Source organism: Propithecus coquereli, unplaced genomic scaffold (assembly GCF_000956105.1).
Source record: "Propithecus coquereli isolate 6110/MARCELLA unplaced genomic scaffold, Pcoq_1.0 Scaffold178, whole genome shotgun sequence".
In the NCBI taxonomy this organism is placed as follows: Eukaryota; Metazoa; Chordata; class Mammalia; order Primates; family Indriidae; genus Propithecus; species Propithecus coquereli.
In genome coordinates this window covers 5,203,847-5,227,248 of record NW_012142523.1, presented here as the reverse complement: position 1 = coordinate 5,227,248, position 23,402 = coordinate 5,203,847, and positions in this window count along the sequence as shown.

Genomic DNA, 23,402 nt, shown 5'->3' with positions numbered 1-23,402 from the left:
GCATCATAGTGAATAGCTGCTTTTGTTCTTTTAGGACATGGCTCTCCTCGGGGACACATTTACAGTCATTTTCTGCGTGGTGCTGCTCTTTGTGAAATTCTAGGATTCCCGTGATTGTGATTTTCAGGACTGTAGACGTTAGGGATGTTATTTAGACTTTAGGGGTTTTTGATTTTTCGGGATTTCAACACTAGGAATTACAGCATTCACAGTTGTGTCTTTTGGGATCATGATCCAAACCCATTAAAATCACCATGAGATACCACGGCATACCTACAGTATTTTATACAGTGGCTGACATTTGAAAGACTAACGATATCGAGCGTCGGGAATGTGGAGCAACTGGAACTGTCACACACCGCTGGCGGGAAGGTAAAATGGTGCCAGCGCTTTTGAAAACAGTTTGGCAGTATCTTAACAAGTTAAGCATACACCAACCATGTAGCCCAGTCATTCCTCTCATAGATACCTACTCAAGAGAAAAGGAAACGTATGTTCATACAATGACTTGCACACAAATACTCACAGCAGATTGATTTGTGATAGCCAAATGTCCATCAGTGGATAAATAGATCAATAGATCGTGGTATATTCATGCAACAACATACTGCCCAGCAATAAAAGGAATGAACTATTGAGATAGTCCATTAAACAGACTCAGGATAATTATACTGAATGAAAAAAAAAGCCAGACAAAAAAGACTACATACGGAGTGATTCTGTTCACATAAAATTCTAGGAAACCCCAACTTGCCCATAACGACAAGAAGCAGACCGATGGTTGCTTGGGTGCAGGCTGGGCAGGGATGCGTGGGAAGGAGGAGTCACAAAGGGGCAAAAAGAAACTTTTGGGGCCGATAGCTGTGTCCACTATCTTGACTGTGATGATAGGTTCAGGGGTGTGTATACGTGTGCCAATATTTGCCTAATTGTGCATTTTGCATGCAGTTTGTTGTATGTCAATTATGCCTCAATTTTAAAAATTGCAGCAAGAAAAATAAAGTCATGGGATAGGAAGAACCCCTAGGGAGTGAGGACAGTGGCTGTCCAGCACATTTTAAGACTGGGCCAGTAATAATGTATCTGTAAGGATGAACTGTCACTCGGCCCAGCCCCCTGCACCCAGAAGACCATGGACACAAACCCCCAAAAGGTAAGAGTCCAAGGACTGAGTCCTGGGCCATCCGACAGTCAGAGGCTGGGGGAAGGACCCACCAGAGACCGAGGAGGGGCAGCCAGTGAGGTGGAAGGACAACAGGGCGGGTGGTCCCTGGGAGCTGAGTGAAGAGTGTTTCAAGAAGAGAACGATCAGCTCTCAAACGCCACAGAGAATTGAGAATTGATTGCGGACCTGGCAACGCAGAGGTCACTGGGAACCTGGGCGGGAGCTGTTTCAATAGACGGGCAGGGGACCACATCTGACTGTGGTAGACTCAAAAGAGAACAGGAGGAAGGAAGTGGTGAAGGGGAGGACCAATGGGTCTTTCCAGAGGCTCTGCTGAGAAGGGGAGAAGGTACATAAGGCAGTGTCTGTTGAGAGATGTTTTTTTACAGCAGGATTAATCATAACTTGTTTGTTTAAGGAAAGGAATGAGCCAATAGTGATGCAGCTCTGGGGGTAAGCGGCCTGCCCCAGGAAGACATGCACCCAGACCCCGGTGGAAGGTCTCAGACCTGCAGGTGCGGGAAGACCACACAAGCAACCTCCTGCCAGGGCTGGAGCAATCCCCTGCAGCTCAGACCACATCCAAGGATTGTGTGGGGCGTGGGGCCTGGGAGAGTTCCCTTAAATGTTCCCCTGCTCCAGACGTGTCCTGGACCCCCAAACACTGCTTGGGGACCATTGTCCCTTCACTGCACCCCCAGCCTCAGGTCACACTCCACTGCCCCCATGAAACAGTAGCTGCTCCTTTGAGAACTTGCCTTCCAGGGGCAGTGGGATCCCAGCAGAGGCAGCTGGTGCAGAGACAAGTATCCCGGCTTCAGAGTCGAAAGGACCAGCTCCTTCTCACTGTAGGTCCCATCACCCACCCCCAGCCTCCATTTCCTCATCTGTAAAATGGGAGTAATCATCCCATCCTCCCAGCATGGTAGGGAGAATGGCAGGAGATAATACGAGTGCTGCTCCAAGTATAGGGGAAGCCCAAGGGATGGGCCGTCCTTTCCCTTCCATCCTGCTACCTCAGGCTCCTGGGGGACTTTCTGTCCCCCCCCAGTTGACTACTGTCTTGGGTCCCTATTTGGCCCTGGAGGTCTCCCCAGTCCCCCTCCTTCTTCTGCCCTGATGTGATGATGTTCCATGGCCCCGGCCAGCTGACCCATGGCAGCTGCAGAGGCAACAATAGCTGCCAAGGGTGTGCCCAATGTCCCCGCCCCATGTCTGCAGCGCCCCTGTGAGGGCAGATGGGAGGTGGAGGAGACATCTGGGCCCCAGGGATCTTCAACGGGGTGGTTAAGACTCTAGCTCAGGACCTGAGTTTGAATCTAGACTTCCCACTTACTAGCTGTGAGACCCTGGATAAGTCACGTCACCTCCAAGAGCCTCAGTTTCCTGTTCTGCAAAATAGCATCTGCTTCACAGTGTTGCCGTGAGGATGAAACAAGATAATGCACGGTCTACAGCCATACCACCCTGGACGTGCCCGATCTCGTCTGATCTCGGAAGCTAAGCAGGGTCAGGCCTGGTTAGTACTTGGATGGGAGATAATGCATGGAGGTGTGTTACCGGCACCTGGCCACATAGTCCATACCAGCCATTGTTGCTCCCACCCAACACCAGGTTCAGAGAGCCCGGGGAGGGGCAAGTTTGGGGCGGCTCCCTCCTCTAACACAGACACACCTGCAACCCTCGGTTCAGCCAGGGGCTTCATAATAATAGAAATTTCCCAATCGCCTGCTAATCACCCCTCTAGTACCTGGATTCACTCTGAGATCTGCCCCTCCCCCAGCCAGGGCCCCTCCCACCTTAGCCCTGCTGCTCCTGGCTTGGAGCAAGATGGGACCCAGAAGAGGGGCAGATACCACCTCTGTCTTCCCCAGCCGGTACAGTCCAGTGGCTGAGAGTGTGGACTGCCTGGCTTTGCCTCCTCCTAGCTCTGTGACTTCAGACAGGTCACTTGGCCCCTCTGTGCCTCGGTTTACTGATCTAAAAAATGGGACTAAGAATGATACCCCTCATAAGGTTAGTGTATAGATTAAATTAGTTAACAAGTGGAAAGTGCTTACAATGGTACCTGGCGCTACTAAGTGCCATGTAAGTATTTGCTATTCTTCTTACCATTATTATGTTTATGCAGTGCATGGCCACGCGCACAGTAGGTTTCAGGACACGCTTATTGAATGGATGGGTAGATGGATGAATTAATTAAGGAACCAACCAGCCTCTAAGGTCCCTTAGTTCACTGATGACTGGTAACAATGGCTGTGGATTTTAAGCACCCTAGTTGGGGCCAAGTGCTCTAATTGATCTAATGGAATCTTCACCACCACCCAGCAAAGTGACTATGATTATGCCCGTACACAGATAAGAAAATCATGACTCTTAAAGGTTCACTTGTCCATGATTCGACAGTCACTTTTTCCTCCCATTTAATTTTTAATTGATACACTTAATACAAAATCACTGAGGAAAAATTTTTAAATAGAGAGGGAAAATAAAAATAATAAATGTAAGATCACCTGAGATTCCACACCCAGAAATGACCATTGCTACATGTTTGCTGACTACCACCTAGACTGTCTTCATGCAAATTTTTTTTTAACGAATTCACATTATGCATACGCTGCAGTAGAGTGTGACTCTCTTTCTCTGTCAATAAATATGTAACACTGGCAGCAGCTAGGATTCCATTGTAGAGCTGAAGCACAATTTATTTAACCAATTTGCTTTTGTGGTATATTTAGGCTGATCCAATTTCTCACCATTTTATGTGATGAATATCCTCCTTATCCATACAACTTTTTGAACTTGTCCAATTATTTCCTTAGGATAAATTCCTAGAAGTGAAATTTCTGAGTCGAAGACAACACACTTATTTAGGGCTTTTCATATATACATACTGCCAAATTGTCTCCCAGAAAGGTTGTACCAATTTCCATTCCCACCGATGGCAAATGAGACATGGGCCACTAATATTGAAGATATACAAAATAGATGAGAAGGTGCATTAGTCAAGAGTGGCTAGGCCAAGCTGCAGTAACTAATTAACCCCAAAACCTCAGTGGCATAACACAACACAGATTCCCTCCTGGCCCACATTGCAGGTTCGACCTGCTTCAGCAGAAGAACAGTCTCTGCCTCTCAACAGTGAAATTCAGGGACCCAAGCTGACAGAGAGAGACTCTGCCATTGTACCTGCACCATCTGGAACACGAGACCTCCAAGTTTGCCCCAGAGTTGGAAGAGTGAGAGACCAGGTTCTTAAAGGCCGTGGCTCAAAAGTGACACAAATTACCTCTGCTCATATTACATTGGTAGAACTATCACACAGCCCTGTCTAAACTGCACAGTGTTTGGAAAGCGCAGTGTTCCCTGTGTCCAAGAAGGAGAGATGAACCTACATATCAAATGTGGTAGAAAGTCTGCTAAAAATAGTAAAGGTTAAAAGTGTCAACAGAAAAGAACACAAATTCTGTAAAATAATTTAAGGAAGTTTATTGTGAGCCAAACTGGAGGACCATGGCCCAGAGCCACTCCCAAGGAGCCTTGAGCAAGTGGACTCACTGTGGCTGGGTGACAGTTTGGTTTTATACATTTTGGGGAGACAGAAATTACAGTTAAACTCAAAAATCAATATGCGGAAGGCATACATTGATTTGCCCCAAAAAGGTGAGACATCTCAAAGCAGGGACTTACAAGTCATGGGTGGGTTTAGGGATTCTTTAGCTGACAATTGGCTGAAAGAGTTAGGCTGTGTCCAAAGGACTAGGAATCAGTGGAAAGGAATGCTTGAGTTAAGATAAGGGTCTTTATCTTTCATGTGATGCTATCCTGGAATCAGGTTGGGAAGTAAATCAGATCATAAAAACCTGTTTACTGAGATTTTGTCATTTGTAGATGTGACTCCCCAGGCCCCCTTAGAAAGGAATTTTTGAGGCAAAGAAAAAGATCGGGGTTCAGTCCTCAAAGTCATGAAAGTTTTCCTTTGGCAAGAGAAACTTGAATTGAATCCTCTTGTGACTTGTACTGGCCCCAATTTCACCCACTCGGATGTGGCTTTTCTTAAGAAAGAGTTCTCTTTTCTGAGTGTGATGAAGACACGAAGAGGGCTAGGCTAGTGAGCTGGTGACAGCCCCTCTTTCACCTGCAAGGCAGCTAGTGCTTGTCCTGGGCTCCTCACCTAGAGCCACCCTTCACCCCAGGATGGCTAGGGGGTACCCTCTTCCTGGAAGGCTGTGGGAGGCACTGGAGCGGAGTCCATGAGAAATCCTGCCCCCCACCCCACCTGTCAGCAATGGAGAACAGCATGGGGCCAGCCCACCCCCATGAGTCAGGTGCAAATAGGAAATTGGGAGACAATAGTGGTTAAAATGAGGGCTCTGGGGAGGCCAAGGCGAGGCAGGAGAGAGGATCTCTGGAGCTCTGGAGTTTGAGACCAGCCTGAGCAAGAGCGAGACCCCGTCTCTACAAAAAAATAGAAAAATTAACTGGGCATGTTGCTGCAAGCCTATAGTCCCAGCTACTCGGAAGGCTGAGGCAGGAGGATCGCTTGAGCCAGAGGAATTTGAGTTTGCAGTGACCTGTGATGAAGCCACTTCACTCTAGCCTGGGTGACAGAGTGAGATCTTGTCTCAAAAAGAAAATAAATCCAGCTTTCAGCAGGCAGTCCAAAGCAATGATAAAAGCACAGGCTGTAACCAAGCTTCCTGAATTTAAATCCTGTCTCCATCTCTCCATAGCTGGGTGATTTCAGACAACTTCTCTGTGCCTCAGTTTCCTCTCTGTATAACAGGAAGAGTAACAGCACCATGTCATAGCACTGGCAGTGAGAACAGTGCCCTGCAGGTAAGTTCTCAGTAAGTGTTATTTTTCCGGAAGGCTGGGGTCTCCGTCTGACTACCGGAGTGGTCTGTTTTCCACCTGCCTTCCTCCCTTCTTTCCTTCCTCATAATCACAGATGCCACTTACTTATACTAGATCTCTTTTTATATATATGTGATTATATATCTTCATATATAATATATATCTCTTTTTACATATTTCTATATGTTTATATATTTTATGTGTATTATATATTTTATACATAAAATAATTGTTAGGTTAGTTCCAGGTGGGAACTCGAAAAGCATGTATAGGACAGAATGCGGTTAATAGGAAAACTGAGGTTTGTGAAACAATAGCCGCAGGAGTCTGGAGAGGCCCCGTAAAATCTAACAGATGGCTGCGGCATTCCTAGCCCTCCAATAAGGACAGAACTACCCTCTTCCCTTATCTCTACAGGATGAGACAGAGGCAGGGGTCCCAGAAATTGGTTGTTTCAAAATTTTATTGCAGCGGCTGTTCTGGCCCAGGTACTCACCCTCCTCCAAAGAAACCCTCTAGAAAACCCAAGGCTTTCCCCTCCCTCAGGGTGGATGCTCTTTGGCCTCCACCCATCTGCACCCAGATACTCAAAATAAACAGCATTTTGCTACACATGAGGCTTCTTGTGTGTCTCTCTCGGCTCCAGACCTAACAATAATCTCTATTTAACATTACATATTATATGTAATATAAAGAGATTTATTATTAATTGGTTATACTTATATAACCAATCAGCATGGTTGGTTCTGGATCTCTGGAGAGCCCTAAAACCCTCACCAGCCCATCCAGAGCTCAACACTGCACAGACCTCTGATCCTAGGACCCCTACCCCCTAGAGCCCAGGCCCCATCCCGAGTCCCAGGTCACATCACTAGAATTGCCCAGCTTCCCAGTGACACCCCAGGGCGCAGCTCAGGGCTTTGTGTAAACCGTGATCTCTCTCTGTCCAGCACATGGAGCCCAAAGCCGCTTCCTGTCGGGACTTTCCAGAATGCTGAGCCCAGAGGCCAGTTGGGGGAACTGAGCATTCTGCCCCTAATTCATCTGGAGGGCTGTCCCAGGTGTGGCCTTGGAGATCCAAACCCAGACTGCTACTGTCTCCCCACTGCCCACCTGCGGGGCAGCCCCACCTGATCCTGGGTGGGGCTGTGTCCAATCAGCATTGCCTCCCACCCTGTCCCCACGCGGTCATGCACACGCACACACCCCTCTGGTTCAGGATCACCTGGCAGGTGAGCAGTCAGGGCTCTGGCGGGAACAGATGCTCACGCAAAGGGCTCCAGACCAAGGGCTTGCTGCCTGCACTGTGGGCAGAGGTGCCGTGGGGTTAACAGCCGCAGGGATGGAGCCTGACGGAAGCCTCCCGTTAGCCAGACCCAACTGGAAGCCACCCGGGGCAGGGGGTGCCCTCCACAGAGGTTCTGCCTCCCGGGGTGCAGGGGGGGCGCCAGTGGCAGGGTGGGGGAGTGGACAAATGCCGGAAGGGTGGAGGGAATTGGTGCTTGCGGAGCCCTACCGAGCTCGCCCTGCTGGTGCACAGCACTTTCCGTAGGCCGTTGACTCTCCCTGAGCTTCCTGGACTGGAGACCGAGGCAAGCGGGGAGCAGGGTGGAGGGGGGTGGGGGGGCGGATTCACCCCAGGAATGAGGGTGGGGCCGCTCCTGGCCCTGATGCAGAGGAGATGGGCTCCCTGCAGCTGTGCACACCCATCCCCAGGCCTCTGATGGGCTCAGGACAGAGCCCCCCCGCCCCTCTCTGTCACCAGCCCCCACCCTCCCTGCCTTAATGAAGTTCCTCACTGACACCTCCTAATCCCCCATGATTAACTTCCAGCGGATCAGAACCAGGACAGCTATTTAATTACATGCAGGCCTGAGATTACTCAGGCCTCATTAAGACTCCATGATTGACTCGTTAACGTGCAGGAATTCGATTTCTTGTCTGGCACCGCGCTCCCGGCCTGGCCGTTGGAGGAGCAGCCTCGGGACTACGAGTGCCCTGCCCTGGGAGCCCCAGCATGAGGAAGAAGACCCCACGTGATCCCAGGGAAACCCCCAGTCTGAAGAGGAAGACACAATCCTTGTCTCCGGAGAACCCCAGGCTGAGGGGGAGAAGATACCACCTCTGCCTTTGAGCATCTCAAGTGTGAGGTGAGAGATGCATTTCTGACCCTCAAGGAGCTTCCTAAGGGGGAAAACCAAACTCATGTCCCTGGGGGCCCTGGTCTGGGGAGGCACAGCCTCTCTCTTGGATATTCTGAGAGGGACAACACAGCCCTGCCTGGGACAGCCCCAGTCGGAGGCGGCAGTCGGCGCCTGCTCTGGGCAGTTCAGTGGAGGGGAGAGATACAGCCTCATCACTGGGGACCCCCCCCCACATAATGGGAGGTGCAGTGAGGGCCTGGGGAATCTGGTCTGATGGAGAACACATGGTCCCTTCCAGGGGACCCCCGATCCAAGAAGGGGCTGGGCAAAAGGCCAGTTGTCTACGTGGAGAGACGCGAAACCTGGAAAGACTGAGCAATGCAGGGGGGCTGGGAGGGTGTGTCTGGGAACCATCCTCTTTTGGGGGGACCAGGGACACCACTTCCTCGGGGGCTGATGGAGAAGGGACGGCAGTGGCAGGGTAGAGGACAGAGGGGCCGACCCTCTCTCCAGGCCTCCACTCCCCCCAGCACAGCCTGGGTCTCCGGCTGCCCTGCCCCTACCCTGCTAATCTGTTGATCACCCTGAACGGAGCCATCAGAGAGGAACTAATCATGGAAATTGTAAGAGAGGAAGGCCCAGGAAGCTGAGTCTGACAGCTCAGGCTCAGTAACACTGAGGAAGCATTTGCAGAGCACCTTCTTGACACAGTGTTTTTCATACGTTGTCTCAGTTATTCTTCCCACTGCAGAGATGTGGAGACTAAGGTCCAGAGAGGTTAAGTAGCTTGTCCAAGGATGCACAGCAGTAAGGGGTGGAACCTGGCTGGAATCCACATGATCTCACTCCTGAGCCTGTACCCTTAATCGTCACCCTTGACTACACTGTCCCCAATCCCTTGTAAGTCCTGCTGGCCCCTTAAGTCACCAGGCTCACACCTGCTGCTGCAGTTCCTGTGAATTAAAACTCTCTCCACAAAACCACACTAGGGAGATTGACAAAAGAGGCATGTGGGTCACTCTGGAGCCCAGTGAAGAGGAGACCCCATCAAGAGACCTGGACCACTGCACCAAGCAGGCCAAACAGGACGGTGGCCATGCAGGGGCAGACACTTGGTGCCAATCCCTGGCAGAAGCCTGCAGCACAAAGCCAACAGACCTGGGCTCCAGGCATGGCTCTGCCTCCTGCAAGCTGTGTGGCCTCAGGCAAGTAACTTCACCTCTCTGAGACTATTTCCTTGCCTGTAAAGTGGGGATGGTAATAGCACCTTCTTTATAAGGTTGTTTGTGGGAGTAAATAACATAACATGAAAGAGTTCAAAACCAAGCCTGGCAGGCAGAGAGCACTCACTGCAAGCTGTTTTGTGGCCATGGTCCTTTGTTAACATCTCAGGAAGAAAAGAGAAGTCACCAGAAACCAACAATAGTTCGCTTTAAAAAGTTATATCCTGCTAACATCCACATCATTTCTGGGATGATGAGACCGAGAGCAATAAAGATATTTCAGACACATGTTTGATGCTCTTCCGAGAGAGCAATGTTGATTTCTGTTCAGTGTGGGCTGGGTAAAATATTGTCATACGTTGGTTGAAGCTGTGCTGGGTGTCGATTAAATGGTTCAGAGGCTTTGTCATCGGAGAGGGTCATTGCAAATTTGCGTGACAAATACATCTGAAGATGACAAGATGTCATAAAGCTGAACAGGCCAACAGAATGTCAAATGGCTCCCAAAGTCCAGGACATTGCATTTAGACCAAGAGGACCAAGTATAACAGAAGAAGATGAACGGCCTGCCCTCTGGAAACTGATAGGAGAAGAGTTCCGCTGTATGCTGTTTAGCCGAGAAAGCAGTAAACGGAAGTGAGGGCCAGGGAGGAAACAGAGAGACAGAGAGAGAGAGAAAGAGAGAGGTGGGGGAGGGAGGGAGTGTGCATGTGTGTATCTTAAACCACCCTTTAAATTTTTTAAAATAATCTACAATACCTTAAAAGATCTTTTTTTTTTTTTTTAGATAAGTTCTTGCTCTGTCACCCAGCCTGGAGTGAAGTGGTATCATCATAGCTCCCAGCAACCTCAAACTCCAGGGCTCAACCGATCCTCTATCTCAGCCTGCCTAGTAGCGGGGCCTGCAGGCGCGCACCACCACGCTCAGCTAATGTTTTTATTTTTTGTAGAGATGGCATCTCACCGTTGCCCAGGCTGGTTTCGAACTCCCGGCCTCAAGCGATCCTCCCACTTCAGCCTCCCAAAGTGCTAGGATTACAGGCACGAGCCACCACACCCAGCCTTAACAGATCTTAAAATAGCTTTATGTATCTTAAAATAGTTCCAGAAATATACATGAGAAATTGATGACTTTTTTTTAATCTGTGGGAATGGAAACTAAGATTAGAGAACAGAGATGTGGGAGGAAAATTTTTCACTGAATAATACCCTTTTCTAATTTTTAATTTTGAACCCTGTGAATGTATTGCCTATTCAAAAATTAAATTAGAAAACGTTAACACTGGTTATCTCTGGTTGCTGGGGTGATGGGTGGTTTTACTTTCTTCTTCCTATTTTCCTACATTGTCTGAATTTTTTTTAATGACCATGTATTACATTTTAAATCAAGAATAATAATAGAGCCATTAACATTTTCTTTAAATGTCTGCCTCACTTGTATAGGCTAAGGACCTGGCTGGGCCACAACTCCTGTGAAAAAAGAACTATTGGAGGCTTGCAGGTAAAGGGAAACAGCTTAGAAATGGGAGCAGGTTTGCTGTGTGGCCACAGAGGACAGAAGGAAGAACCGTGGGCAGGACATGCTTGTGGCTCAGGGCAGCAGCCAGGGAGGACTATCTGCCAAAGTCGCTCTTGGAAGAAATGAGCTCCCCGTCAGGGGAGGTATACAAACAAAACCTGGAAGTGCCTGTCAGAGGGTGACAGAGAGCATTCCTGCTCAGGAAGGGAGTTGGAGGGCCTAGGAACTATGAGTTGAAGGTCGTGTCCTCCAGCACAGAAGCAGGTATACTTTCCAATTCCATCATGCTGAGCAGGAAGCCCACCTCAGAGGCTCCAGCCTCACTCCCCGGCCCTGGCTGCCTGGACCCACCATTCGTTACAGGTGCCACCTCAGAGATTCAGGAGAAAGCAAACATAAAACTCTTAATAATACAGATCATAAAAATAGCTAGTATTTATTGAGCACTTACTGTGTGCCAGACACTAACCTAAGCACCTCCCATAGATTGACTGGTTTAATTTTGAGAACAACTCCATGAGGTAGGTATGGTTACTTAGCCCGTTTTACAGATGAGGAAACTGAGGTCTGGGTTAAGGTGTTCCCTACAGAGAACACTCTTCTAGAGATTTCTCTCTCAGTCCGTAAGAGATTTCTTATGGGCTGAATAGCATTCCCCCAAAAAGTTATATGTTGAAATCCTAACCCCCAGTGCCTCAGAGTGTGACTGTTTTTGGAGAGAGGGTCTTTAAAGACATTATTAAGTTAAAATGAGGCCGTAGGGTAAGCCCTAACCCAGTCTGACTGGTGTCCTTGTAAGAAGAGGAAATTCTCAGAGGGAAGACCGTGTGAAGACACCGGGAAGAGACAGCCATCCACAAGCCAAGGAGAGAGGCCTCCGAAAAACCAGTCCCAGCAATACCTTGATCTCGGACTTTCCGCCTTCCGAACTGTAAGGAAATACATTTCTGCTGTTTAAGCCACCCAGTCTGGGGTACGCTGTTGCGGCAGCCCTAGCAGCTAGCACACCTGTTAGTGATGAGCGGCCACGCAGGGAATGGCGCGCTTTTTCAGCCTCTGTCAGTTGTAGGGGTGTGTGCGCCAGTGCCAGTGAGCAGGCATGAGCGAGCGTGTGGTGGAAGAGGGCCAGTGCCAGAAGGCGTGTGTGTGTCCCTGTGTGCACATGCCCGCGTGGGGACACGTCGGTGAGCGTGCACTGACTTGGGTGCACACGTGTGAACACGTGTGTGCAGTGAGACCACAGGTGTGGCCATGTGAGCGGGCACACGCGGACGCCCAGGTGGGTGGGTTGTCCGTGCACAGGTGTGTGCATATTCAGACTGGCCTTGAAACAGGAAGACACTGTGCTGTGCACACACCCGCGTCCCCTCCTGTGTGGCCACACGTCTTGGTGTGTAAAGCAGTTCTCCTCCACCCTCAGATCTAAGACCAACCCTGTGGGGTGGCCAGAACGAGGTTTATTATCTGAGCCATAGTAAGCACTCGCTGGACATTACTGTGACTTTCACTGTCATTTTTATCACAACCTTACAGAGGAGAAAATAGGCGGAACGGTCTGCTCAATGTCGTGCACATGGTAAGCACGCGGTAGACACGGGAACCGAAGCCAGAGAACCCGAGTCCCAGTCAAGTGCCGTTTTCCGACATTCTGCGCTTTCCTGTACATACCTCGACGTGCGCAGGCCCCGTCGCATGCGTACACCGTCATGGCGTCCGTCACATACACACCCAGACATGGTGTCCATCACATGTACACATATGTGGGCATCCATACGTGTCACAGACTCATACACTCAGACATTCAACACACATGCATGTTCATCACACACACACAGGCGTCCATCACATACATACACACAGTGTCCATCACAGACACACAATACATATGTGTCCATCACATGCACACACAGGTGTTTATCGCATACACACATATGTTCATCACATACACACACATGCACGCAGACACCTGAATGTAATAATGTAACACTAGCTAACATTTTGCCTGACACTGAACTTAGCGCCTTATACGCATAATCTCATTTCATGCTCACAAAAACCCCAGAAAGTAAGTGCCAATCTTACAAACAAGGAAACTGAGGCACAGAGTGGCTAAGCAACTTACCCGAATTCACCCACCATGAAGCGGAAGAGCCACAACCCGTGCTTTCAGCCCCTCTGCTCCCCTACGCCCCGTGCCCCTTCAGTCTGTCTTTCCCGCGCTCTGTTGAGGTGTATAATTATTCACCATACAATAGTCTAACATGAAAATGAAATTACGGCGACCCAGGCGTGGGCAGACACTTTCATTCTCTTCCTGAGGAAAGCCAGAGCAGTCTGAAACAATCAGACATCTGCACAATGCTTCCCTTTGTGGCAGCCAAATTGCCCAGAATACACACCGGGATAAACCCAGCAGCCTCCAGACCAGGCCCTCGTCACTGCCCTCGTCCGTAAGCAGGGGCACGGTTGGGGAGGTGCAGATGCCCGTCTCCCTCTGTCTGTTATGCACAGCCTAGAATTCAGGGATCTTCTAGTTTGGTTCAGGGCACTGAGGGGTCAACTGACGGCCAATTTGGAAGATTAAAGGTTGGGCGAAGAGCCTTCAGGACAGAGAGCAAAAGCCATAGCCGCTCGCTGTCTCCTGCTGAGGCCAGGATGTCATACTGAGATGGAGATGAAATTGGTCGAAGACAGAAGTTATTGTCCCCTTTGGGCTTATAAAGGTTGTATGAAAATCTTTCTCTCTGAACACAGCTGGGCCCAAGACTTTGCTAACCCCCATCCTGTGGAAAATGCTACTTGTCAATAAAACCTCCAGAACATTCTGCCAACCACGCTATCTCAGTCTTAATTTTTGTCATGCTGTGCACAATGCCAGAAGCCACAGCCATGGAAGGATGGATCCAGTATCATAACACATTCATGAAACAAATATTTATTGAGCAGATATTATGTGCCAGGAACTAGGGATGTCACTGTGATGAAGTCACGTGGTCTTACAGGCCTCCTCGAGGACTTGCCGCTGAAATGCGAGACAGATGGCAAAAGCTTCCCTCTGCGTGTGCAGTCTCTGCTCACAACCACATGACCTGGAACCCCCGTGCACAGAGAGAGACGCGGGAGAGTCCCAGAAAGGGCAGTGGAAGCCCCGTGGCGTCTGTGACAGAGGACCGAGAGGACCCAGCGTGAGGGAAGAGGAAAAGGAAGATGCCCGTCAAGCCTTTTGCCATCCCTCCCCCGCTACACACACAGGACCTCTGTCTCTAAGGACAGGTGGCCACCCCAGATGAAACAAAGAAACCAAATGTCCCCCATGCAGCTTTTGGACCCGGGTATGGCCCCGGCACTCGTTAATAGCAAGCAGAAGCCCCCACCAGAGGGGGTGTTGGGCCCGTGGCGCTCCCCGCGGGCCAGGCACTGCCACTTTCCAGGGCACGTGTCATTTGTCCTCGCCACACCCTCTGTGCAGGTGCACGGCAGCCCACTGCTGTCCAGGGGAGAATTCAACAGGCACCTCTTGGGCCAATGATTAGAACAAGGTGTCCCCTGGGAGGACACGTGGCTTAGTGAGCAGAAGTCATCTTTGTGATTTTTTTTAAAGGTATCCCATTCGTCCTTTGGCCTAAGCCATAAGCCGCACCCTGACTTTGTGGAAGCTCGTACTGCCTCATGGAGCTCACAGCTGGTGAGTTAGCACATGTGGGATTCGAACCCAGGTCTCCAAAGCTAAGGCTCCTGCAAACTTTGCTCTCCAGCCTCCAAACCCACAGCCAGATATGCATTCCCGAGTGTGCGAGGACGCTCACGTACCAAGCTGGAGGGTGCTCACGACCTGCCTGGCCTCGTGGGCAGGCGTGACCCTCCCTTGAGGGGTCCCCCCATCTTAGGGGAAACATCCCTGCCCACAGGGAGCCCCAGGAGGAAAGCAGGGGTGTGCCCTCTGAAGCTCCAGTCTGAGGGGGAGGCGTGGCCCTGTCCTCAGGGAGCCCGGTGCCAGGGCCTGTGGCGGGACCGGACGCAGCCCTAGCCCACGTTCTCCATTCCGAAGACAGTGAGGAGACAAAGTGAGGGGAGGGCCCTGACAGGTCACCCTGCCCGCTGCCCTCAACAGACTGCAGAAGCGGAGCCCCGTGCCCCCCGACCGTGGCCAGGCTGTGTGTGACCAGCCCCGGAGCCTCAGCAGGGAGAGCCCGGCAGAGGCGGAAGCCAGGAACGGCTGTCACTCAGCCGAGCAGCTCCCCAGGGAGCATTTTACAACCTCACCTCTTCTGCGTCGCCTGCTTGACGGAGCATCCAAAGCAATTCCAGGACTGTATTTCATTGTCACATTTATTCGCAAGGGGTGTCATTCAGTCTACCCCGCTGCTCCTGGCTTTGTGTTACAGACACGCAGGCACATGCTCACCGGCACCCGCGTTCAGGAGCACCTCGAGACACACAGAGGACACGCAGGGACACACAGTCACGCACATGTCTTGAACATGCAAACTTGGGGTCCGTGAATCAGGGCCACCACGTCGCACAACTCCAGGGGCACCATTCATGTCACTGTTACTCACACACGTGGTCATTCATGTGCACACAGCAAGGCACACGGTGTCCCTGGTGTACACACGCACGCACACACACACACACACCCTCAGTCACACACAGAGACCCAGAGAGCCAGAGTCCTTACCCTCAGGGCACCACGACAGGCCCTGCCCAGGCAGGCGGGCAGGGGACCCGCCACAGCCCCAGGCTCCTGCAGCCCACAGATCAGCAGTCCAGGAGCAAGGGGAGAGCGGGGAGCTCTCGGAAGCCCCTTCTCCACACCCCGTGAGTTTCTGGAGCTGAGAAGGCCCCACTCCCACCCCCACACACCCACAAACACACACGCACCCCCAGCAGGAACCTCTCCAACCGCCCGGAGTTGAAACCGAACCATTAGCACTAATTGCCACACTTGTTGGGAAAGGGATTTAATTAACTCTCCGCTGGGGCTGGGAGGGGAGCCAGGGCCCAGGGCGGCGGCTGGGGCTGGGCCTCCTCCTCCCTCTGTGGCTTTTCAGGTGTGGGGGAAGGGTCTCCACTGAGGGAGTGGGAGGGGTCGCAGGTCTGGACATCGGATGGATAGTGGCGCTTGTCACACACGCTCAGATGTACGCACGCAGGTACGGACACACCTGGAAGCACCCCGCATCCGTGCGAGCCCACGCTTACAAACGGATGCCAGGTGAGAGGGGGTGTGGGGGGGGCACGGATAAAGGAACCTGCGGTCACGCACACGAGGGACACACAGCGCTGCGTATTACCCGGTCCTCCACGGGGACACACCTCAGCCTCACTCAGTCCTCCCTCGTGTGCACAGTCTCCGTCCCCGTCCCTGCCTTCCGCCCTTTCTCTTTCCGAGGGAGGGAAGCTTCACAGAGCAGTGGGTGAGACGTGACCTCTGGAGTCCAACTACGCGCGGCAGAACTTGAATGGTTCCGCCATTCCCGGCTGTGTGAACGACGTGTTTCTTAAGCTTTCGGTGCCTGTTTCCTCACCTACGAGATGGAGAAAATGGTACCTGGGTACAGGGTTGAAGGAGGAATAAAAGAGACGAAAAGTCCTCAGGATGCACGGAAAGTGCCTGCACGCACACTCGGTACTCAGTGAGGCCTCAACCCACCCCGGCCGTCACGGCCGCGGTGGGTACTTCTCCTGCAGGGGACAATCTGGAGGTCCCAGCAATAGCCAGCAAAGGCCATGTGCCCAGGGAAGGGGCTTGAGACCTCGCTTCCCCTCCCCAGGACCTCCCTCATCTGTCTCTCATACATGCACCCCCGGAGACCAGGTCCTGGACGGAGCCCCCGAGGTGGAGAGGGAGACCCTTGGGGACCCACAGCAGAGAAGCCACGAGGGCAACGACTGGCTGAGCCCAGCCCCCAGCAGTGAGCCAGGGACAGCCGGCCCCAGGGCCCCAGAGCCCCGAGCCCCAAACAATGATATATATTTTCAATCTTCTCAAAGATTATAGTTTTTTCTCCTCCAGACGTTCATCTTGTGCTTTTTGACCAAGATAAACTGAAAAATGATAGAATCCAGATGGGAAAGAGATACTCATTCGTGCTGCACAGACTGTGTGGCCGGCCTCAGCCCCGCACCCCACACTCACCCAAGGTGAGGGGCACTGAGGAACAAGGGGTCACCCAGAGCGGGAAGGGGGATGGGGTGCGGGGCAGCTTGCAGCCCCGAGACACCACAGGGGCATATGGGAAGAGCTGGGGTCGCAGCCAGGGCACCATGATCTTGTCTCCCTGTGTGACCTTGACTGACTTGCTCCTTCCTCTTGGGGACTCATTTTCCCCACCTGCAAAATGGGGATAATAATTCCTCAGCTGCCAACCAACCCCAGAGGTTGGATGGGAGATTTCAGTGAGCTGTGCATGGGGGCACTCTGGGAGATGTGACCCCCGCCACCCGAGGCAGCATCTATAACCTGAGCTGACTCCTCAGGCTGGTCTAACCGATGAGCTTCCTTACCTCTTCTGCACTTCACTTTGTCAAGTCTCCCTGACTGCGGCACATCCCAGCCCGAGGGCCCTCAAATTCCACTGGATGGACTTCCAGAGCACCAGCACCCTGTCTAGCTTAGAAAGACTGCCAAGATGGTCACACTTGTTCTCAAAGACCATCATAGAAAGCAAAACCACAGACCCTCAGTCATCTATTTTAGAGCCCACTTCCTTGGGAAGTTCTTCTTAGTGTCTAACTCAATCCATTTTGCTGCAATATATTTGTGTACTCTTATTGTGGCCCCACTAGGATCAAAGCCTGGTTAACCAAAGACTATCATTTTCTGGCAAACAAAATCTTCCTTTTCCAATGCCCCTTTCATGGAGAGGAAGCTGCCTAATGAATAAAAAAGACATTGGAGTTTGGAATTCAAGTACTGGCTCTGCCACTTCCTGGCTGTGTGGCCTTGGGTAAGTTTCCTAACTTTTCTGAGTCCAGATCTCCATAGGGCTCAGAATCCTGCCTTGCCTGCCTCCAGGGCTGCTGTGAGGAGACGTGGAAGCCCTGGGTAAACTGAGATAATCCCTGCAGATTTGAGGGGTGTCTGTCCCCCAGGGGCTATAGGCAACTCTAGACTCCCAGCCAAGGGTGAGACTTTATCTCCCAGGAGCAGCAGGGAGGTGATTTGAAGGAGAGGAGAAAAGCTGCTCACTCTCTGCCCGGAGTAATTGGTGGTAATCCTGCAGCCCGGCCTATCGCCTCACTCCCAGCTGTGGGGACGCTGTGGCCTCATCATCCGTCATTAGGCGGCTCTTCTGGCGGCTCAATTGTAGAACATGATTTTAATAACCCTGGCAGGAGGGGATCATTTTTCTTTTGTCACTTAACTCTGATTCTGTTGGAGAGAGACCGAGACACGAAAAGAGAGAAAGACAGGCTGACAAAGCCACAGAGACAGTGAAAGAGGGAACCAGGAACAGAGATTCAGGGAGGGAGACACATCTAGACACCCGAGGAAGGAAAAGCTCTGTCGGGAAGAAGGAGAGGGGAGAGCATGGAAGTAGCAGAATGGGGAAACCGCAGCCAGGATGGCTTCCGGGCCTGGGATGGGGGCAGAGGGGTGCCGGCCTCCTCTCTCTGCCCCGTGGTTCCACTGCCACTCCCTCGTCCTGGCCCCATCCCTGCACTGACAGCAGATGTGCAAAGTGCCCCAACGTTGGGGTGGGAGAGGATGGAAGTAGGGTTTCGGATTTGGGACTCTGCCTAAGGGCAGTAGTTCTTCCAGGACATGGCTACAGTCTAGTGCAGGGTTAAGAACACACAGGTGAGTTAGATAGAAGTGGGCTGCAGGCCGGGCGCGGTGGCTCACGCTCCTAGCACTCTGGGAGGCTGAGGCGGGCAGATTATTTGAGCTCAGGAGTTCGAAACCAGCCTGAGCAAGAGCAAGACCCCGTCTCTACTAAAAATAGAAAGAAATTAATCAGACAACTAAAAATATATAGAAAAAATTAGCAGGGCATGGTGGCGCATGCCTGTAGTCCCAGCTACTGGGAGGCTGAGGCAGGAGGATCACTTGAGCCCAGGAGTTTGAGGTTGCTGTGAGCTAGGCTGACGCCACGGCACTCACTCTAGCCCAGGCAAAAGAGTGAGACTCTGTCTCAAAAAAAAAAAAAAAGAAGTGGGCTGCAGAGTGGCCTTGCTGGCCTTCCCTGACCTTGGTGTTCTCATCTGTACAATGGGTACCTACTTCACGAGGTTGTTGGGGAATGCATGAGCTGATGGCTGTAACGCACCCAACACCATGCACAGCACTAGAAATAAGTGGGAACTTAAATGTGCAGACCACGCACCACAGACAGCCTGGGCTGCCAAGAGGCATCTCCAGGTAGCAAGGGGCTGGGGCGTGGCAAGGGGCGTACCATGAACTTGTGTTCAGACTTCTCAAGGTCTGGCTCCGCCAGCTCTGGGAGGCATCCCGTCCCATCAGATACCACCAGCACAGGCACAAGGAGGGCCACAAGGGGCCCTTGGCAGGATTCACGTTGCCCTCCCGGGCTGCAGCCCAACCCCCAGCACAGGCAAAGCAGAATTGCAGAGCCAAGCCCCGAGGCCCGCAAAGCTGGGGGCACAGCGCCACCTGCTGGCCTTTGGGGGAAAGAGCCAAGAGACCTGACGTGAAGAAGACAGGCTTCTCCGATCTCAAAACCAACTTCGGGGGCCCTGCCCAGGAAGGCACCAGATCGGGTCCCTGGGTCCTTCTCCCTGCCTCAGCGCCCACCAAAACCTCCTGGACAGGCCCAGGGGAAGGTGGTGACCAGGCTTATGGAGTAGGTCACAGCGCTCCAAGTCTGTGTGTTTCCCTCCGAGCCCTAGGGTCTGGGAAAAGCCCAGCACTGGAAAAGGAGCATCTTCAACTCAAGTCTGAAAGACTCTCTGTGGACTGGGAGGCTCAGAGAAGAGGGATCGCCCAGTTTCCGTCATGGGGAGCCACAGCCTGGTTGGGTGAAGAGGCTGAAGGCAGAGTGGGAAGGAGGGGAGGCCGTGATGTGAGGCGTGAGGGCCGGGCAGCGCACAGCCAAGGCCCGGCGGTGAGAGCCCGGGCCGCGGGCAGTGCAGGGTGCAGCTGGGTGCTGCAGGGAAGAGGAACCCCATCGTGAGTCATTAATGCACGGAGACTCAGTTCCTCCGAGGGCCGGGCCTGTGCACGGGGTTGTTCCCAGCACTGCCTGGTGACTGTAAATGTTATCCCCTCTCTGGGCCTCAGTGTTTCCCATCTGTGAAATGGGTGTGATGGCACGAGGTGGGGGCCAGGTCTGTGTCCTGAGCCCAGGGCTCGTAGCCCAATGATGCCACCTCTGAATTCTGCTTTCTCACGTCCAAGAGGAAGCCGAGCTGTTCTGAGACCAGCCAGTAATTCCTCATTTCCAGGAATGCAGGCAAGCCCAGTGGGGAGCTCAGAACCTGGGCAGGGGATGTGGCAGGTCACAAGAGGAGTGGGCACTGATGTCCATCAGAGCCAGGGCTTGGACAGGTGGGGAGGAGCTGACCAACATGTTGGCAAGTCAGGAAGCAAAGTCCTACAGACCAGCGGGTTCTAGTCCCTGTGACTGAGGAGCATGGTCAGGATGTCCCAAGGCCCTAGGGGTATCTAGGACCAGCCCAAAGGACAGGCCTGTGGCCAGCTGAGGCCTCTGTCCTCAAGCTCAGGCCAGTGGGAGGCCTCGCCTCTATCAGACTGGGCCTCAGAGCTCCACGGGCTCACCCACACCCTTCCCCCGAGTGTGGGCACCTCTGGGCTCCCCCACCTGCCCACCAACTCCAGGGATCCAGCAGCCTGGGAGGCGGTGGGAGGCAGCCTGCCCACCCCCACCTGCCCCTCCCCAGAGCCGGCTCATTTGGCCTCTCCCTGGAAGCTTCTCTGAATCAGGGCATGATTTGTGACTTGGGGACTTACCATCACACATGGGTACCAGGGATCATTGTTATTTCCTCTTCCCGTTGGACAGAAAATGTGTCCCACGTCATGGGCCTCTGGCCACAATCAACATCCAAGTCCTGTTGATACTCACTCCTTGAAATCTCTCAAATCCATGCTTTTCTCCTATCCCTGGGGCTCTGTGCAGTGTCCCCTGCCTCCCTCCACACTACCAAGGTAACTCTCAACTGCACCCTCTCTAGCCACAAAGGGCAGCTCCAGGAGCCCTTCTGCCACCTCTCCCAGGCCACTAGGTCCCTGTGGTCCCATTAGGGCTCACGGCATCCCAGAGTATCACACACTCACGGTGTGCATGTGTGCACGGCAGGGTGACGGTCCCCTACCAGGGATCAGGGAGCGGATGCCCCAACACACCCTGGACGCGGTGCTGGGCTGGTCCTCCAGTCCCAGGCATTGAACAGCCCAAGAGCCATGCCCTGCCCCTTCAAAAATCTCCCAGTTCAGGTCAAGTCTAGCAGGGAACCCACACGCTGAAGGGTGTTTCTCTCACACCGCAGGGGCCACTATGGAGGTTTTCTATCCCCAGCAGGACAAGCCGGGCATTGCAGGCAAGTGAGCCGTCCCAACCCGGGGCGGTTTTGATTCTCACAGACGAGAAATGTAAGTACAGAAACTTGCAAGGCTCACTGTCCCAAAGGCTCTCAGATATTTCTCGTGTGGTCCTCTTCCATGAGAAGTCAGGTTTTTCCCATTTGTATTTGACCACCTCTGCCAGCTCTGCCAATCAGAAAAACAGAGCTTGAACTAGCTGGAGTTCTGTCCCTCTTCAGATGGTCAAAGTCATCTTGTAGGACTTGTAAAGTCAAAGGACAGTGTAAGGGGCTACCCCAATGTTGCCGCTGCCCTTGGCAGTTTCTCGTTAGTGGGTTTATCTACCCACGGCCCACCACGACATGGCAGTGCCCTCAGGAGGGTCCTGAGCCTCCTGGCCAGGCCCCTGTCCTTCCCTTTGATCTGCACTCTCAGCCAGGGCCTGGATCTGCCTCAGGACAGAGGCAAGGATGAGGGACCTGGCACCTTGAGAGCAGCTGCTGTCTGGCCAGCCCTGAAACTGTCATCTTTCAAGAGCCCCATTTACCCTGGGGATCCTGTGGGTGGCCTGTGAACAAGGCCAGCAGGACAGAGCGGCTTCATCCTCACTCCTGCACCTTTTCTGACACGTTCGAAAGCCCAAGAGCGTGCCGGACTGAAGAACAAACCTCGGTTCCAGGCTGCCCAGCAGGTGAGTGGGACAGCGCTCTTCCCTGTCGTGAGACCTCGCCCACCCATCCTGCCAAGGGCTCGCGCTCAACATACGTCGAGTCCCTGCTGCTTAAGCGATGTGGCCTCCCCAGAGGACAGCCCCGGCAGTGCCGCCCAGGCCCTCATACCCCTAGGATATCAGTGGCCACTCGGCAGGCTGGCTGTGGGGGAGTTTCTCTGTATCCATCACGGGTGCCAGGTTGTCAGCGCACCTGAGGCCGGCGAGGGGGGCTGCAGGCCTCTGTTACCTGGACCCGTCCAAACGACCATGAACATGCAGGTGTTGCTGCAACCCCTTATCCTGCCCCTCAGTGGCCCTAGGTCCCATCCTCCTCGCCTGCTTCAAGCAGAGTCTTTGATCACTAGAAGACCGGGGTGGGGAATGGGCCTGGCACTATTCGTGCCGGCTGGCGGTGGGAATCCAGTTAGGGTCATGGCTGGGAGATGGTGGAGACGGGTCACACTCTCAGCTAGAACCACGGGAGATGATACACTTTGTGGCAGGAGATGCAGCCGCTTAGTGACTCGTGGGGCTTTGCGCAAGGTGCGTCAGGCCAGGCTACTGTCCTCATAAACCCACCTGGGAATCTGTGCCCTGGGAAGCCACGAAAAGTGAACTATAAACTCTCCCGTCAGTGCAGTGCTTCAGAAACAGGTGATCTCATTTCTGGCTGATAGAGAAAGTTTTGTCATATTAACTCCGAGCTTCAAAACGCATAGCGTTTAGAAAAATATATATATATATTAATTCAGAGTCGGCCCAGTGGGGGGACCCCCATACCGAGACCCACCCTCGGAGAACTCATTCCTCCCGTCTTCCCTCCTGTTGTGTTTCCTCCTAAATCCCCTCCTGATACCGACACATTTTTGGGGAATGTTGAGGCCATCTTCTTTTTTCCCCTTCAACTCCCAGTCTGTTGCTTGTCTTTTAACTTTGTTTATGGTATCATTTGTCTTCCTGAAGACTTTTATTTTTATGAGGTCAAGCTTGAAAGTGCTTTTCTTTATGGCTTCTGAGTTTTGTGCCTTGCTTAGAAAGGCCTTCTCCATCCCAAGGAGACGTTTTTCAAGAAGCATCATTCCAGGTCCAGAGGAGGCATTTGAACCCTGTCTGGGGCAGGCAGGCTACCAAGGTGGTACAGGGGGGCTGCCCTAGGACCTTCTGGGGGCTGATGGAACATCTCAGGCAGCCAGCAATGATGATTTAGTGACTGTAGCAAAATGACTCTGCACTTTTCCTTTCAAAGTGTTTTATTGTGGAAAATTCCAGACAGAA